Raw genomic sequence first — 3261 nt, 5'->3', positions numbered from 1 at the left:
GGCTTTCTGAAGACTGTGGACTATGAGAATGTTGATGAAACACAGAAATTGCATCGGGATTGAATACAACAGTCACCATGCGAACTTTCCTCCATGGGAGTAATGTCTCTAACAGTTTAGGCTTTGATCGTTAACTGGAAGACCAGTAGTGGTTTCCGATGCACATCTGGAGGCTTTCTGTTCTCTGTGGACTATCAGAGTGTTGATGAAACACAGAAATTGCATAGGGATTGAATACAATAGTCACCATGCGCACTTTCCTCCATTTGAGTAATGTCTCTAACAGTCTACGCTTTGATCGTTCCCTGGAAGACCAGTAGTAGTTTCCGATGCACATCTGGAGGCATTCTGTAATCTGTGGACTATCAGAGTGTTGATGAAACACAGAAATTGCATCGGGATTGAATACAACAGTCACCATGCGCACATTCCTCCATAAAAGTAATGTCTCAAACAGTCTACGATTTGATCGTTCCCTGGAAGACCAGTAGTAGTTTGCGATGCACATCTGGTGGCATTCTGTAATCTGTGGACTATCAGAGTGTTGATGAAACACAGAAATTGCATCGGGAATGAATACAACAGTCACTATGCGCAGTTTCCTCCATGGGAGTAATGTCTCAAACAGTCTACGCTTTGAACGTTCCCTGGAAGACCAGTAGTAGTTTCTGATGCACATCTGGGGGCTTTCCGTAATGTGTGGACTATCAGAGTGTTGATGAAACACAGAAATTGCATCGGGATTGAATACAACAGTCACCATGCGCACTTTCCTCCGTGGGAGTAATTCTCAAACAGTCTATGCTTTGATCGTTCCCCAGAAGACCAGTAGTAGTTTAATATGCACATCTGGAGGCTTTCTGAAGACTGTGGACTATGAGAATGTTGATGAAACACAGAAATTGCATCGGTATTGAATACAACAGTCACCATGCGAACTTTCCTCCATGGGAGTAATGTCTCTAACAGTTTAGGCTTTGATCGTTCCCTGGAAGACCAGTAGTGGTTTCCGATGCACATCTGGAGGCTTTCTGTTCTCTGTGGACTATCAGAGTGTTGATGAAACACAGAAATTGCATCGGGATTTAATACAACAGTCACCATGCGCACTTTCCTCCATGGGAGTAATTCTCAAACAGTCTATGCTTTGATCGTTCCCTGGAAGACCAGTAGCAGTTTCCGATGCACATCTCGAGGCATTCTGTACTCTGTGGTCAATCAGAGTGTTGATGAAACACAGAAATTGCATCGGGATTGAATACAATAGTCACCATGCGCACTTTCCTCCATTTGAGTAATGTCTCTAACAGTCTACGCTTTGATCGTTCCCTGGAAGACCAGTAGTAGTTTCCGATGCACATCTGGAGGCTTTCTGTACTCTGTGGACTATCAGAGTGTTGATGAAACACAGAAATTGCATCGGGATTGAATACAACGGTCTCCATGCGCAGTTTCCTCCGTGGGAGTAATGTCTCAAACAGTCTACGCTTTGATCGTTCCGTGGAAGACCAGTAGTAGTTTCAATTGCACATCTGGAAGCATTCTGTATTCTGTGGACTATTAGAGTGTTGATGAAACACAGAAATTGCATCGGGATTGAATACAACAGTCACCATGCGCACATTCCCCATATAAGTAATGTCTCAAACAGTCTACGATTTGATCGTTCCCTGGAAGACCAGTAGTAGTTTCCGATGCACATCTGGTGGCATTCTGTAATCTGTGGACTATCAGAGTGTTGATGAAACACAGAAATTGCATCGGGAATGAATACAACAGTCACTATGCGCAGTTTCCTCCATGGGAGTAATGTCTCAAACAGTCTACGCTTTGATCGTTCCCTGGAAGACCAGTAGTGGTTTCTGATGCACATCTGGGGGCTTTCCGTAATGTGTGGACTATCATAGTGTTGATGAAACACAGAAATTGCATCGGGATTGAATACAACAGTCACCATACGAACTTTCCTCCATGGGAGTAATGTCTCTAACAGTTTAGGTTTTGATCGTTCCCTGGAAGACCAGTAGTAGTTTCCGATGCACATCTGGAGGATTTCTGTTCTCTGTGGACTATCAGAGTGTTGATGAAACACAGAAATTGCATCGGGATTGAATACAACAGTCACCATGCGCACTTTCCTCCATGGGAGTAATTCTCAAACAGTCTATGCTTTGATCGTTCCCTGGAAGACCAGTAGCAGTTTCCGATGCACATCTCGAGGCATTCTGTACTCTGTGGTCAATCAGAGTGTTGATGAAACACAGAAATTGCATCGGGATTGAATACAATAGTCACCATGCGCACTTTCCTCCATTTGAGTAATGTCTCTAACAGTCTACGCTTTGATCGTTCCCTGGAAGACCAGTAGTAGTTTCCGATGCACATCTGGAGGCATTCTGTATTCTGTGGACTACCAGAGTGTTGATGAAACACAGAAATTGCATCGGGATTGAATACAACAGTCACCATGCGCACATTCCTCCATGGGAGTAATGTTTCAAAGAGTTTATGCTTTGATCGTTCCTGGAAGACCAGTAGCAGTTTCCGATGCACGTCTGGAGGCATTCTGTAATCTGTGGAGTATCAGAGTGTTGATGAAACACAGAAATTGCATCGTGAATGAATACAACAGTCACTATGCGCAGTTTCCTCCATGGGAGTAATGTCTCAAACAGTCTACGCTTTGATCGTTCCCTGGAAGACCAGTAGTAGTTTCTGATGCACATCTGGGGGCTTTCCGTAATGTGTGGACTATCAGAGTGTTGATGAAACACAGAAATTCCATCGGGATTGAATACAACAGTCACCATGCGCACTTTCCTCCGTGGGAGTAATTCTCAAACAGTCTATGCTTTGATCGTTCCCTGTAAGACCAGTAGTAGTTACCGATACGCATCTGGAGGAATTCTGTAATCTGTGGACTATCAGAGTGTTGATGAAACACAGAAATTGCATGGGGAATGAATACAACAGTCACCATGCGCAGTTTCCTCCATGGGAGTAATGTCTCAAACAGTCTACGCTTTGATCGTTCCCTGGAAGACCAGTAGTAGATTCCGATGCACATCTGGGGGCTTTCTATAATCTGTGGACTATCAGAGTGTTGATGAAACACAGAAATTGCCTCGGGATTGAATACAACAGTTACCATGCGCACTTTCCTCTATGGGAGTAATGTCTCTAACAGTCTACGCTTTAATCGTTCCCCAGAAGACCAGTAGTAGTTTAATATGCACATCTGGAGGCTTTCTGAAGACTGTG

This window comes from Schistocerca gregaria, unplaced genomic scaffold (genome assembly GCF_023897955.1).
Source record: "Schistocerca gregaria isolate iqSchGreg1 unplaced genomic scaffold, iqSchGreg1.2 ptg000285l, whole genome shotgun sequence".
NCBI lineage: Eukaryota > Metazoa > Arthropoda > Insecta > Orthoptera > Acrididae > Schistocerca > Schistocerca gregaria.
This window is presented reverse-complemented; position numbering follows the sequence as displayed.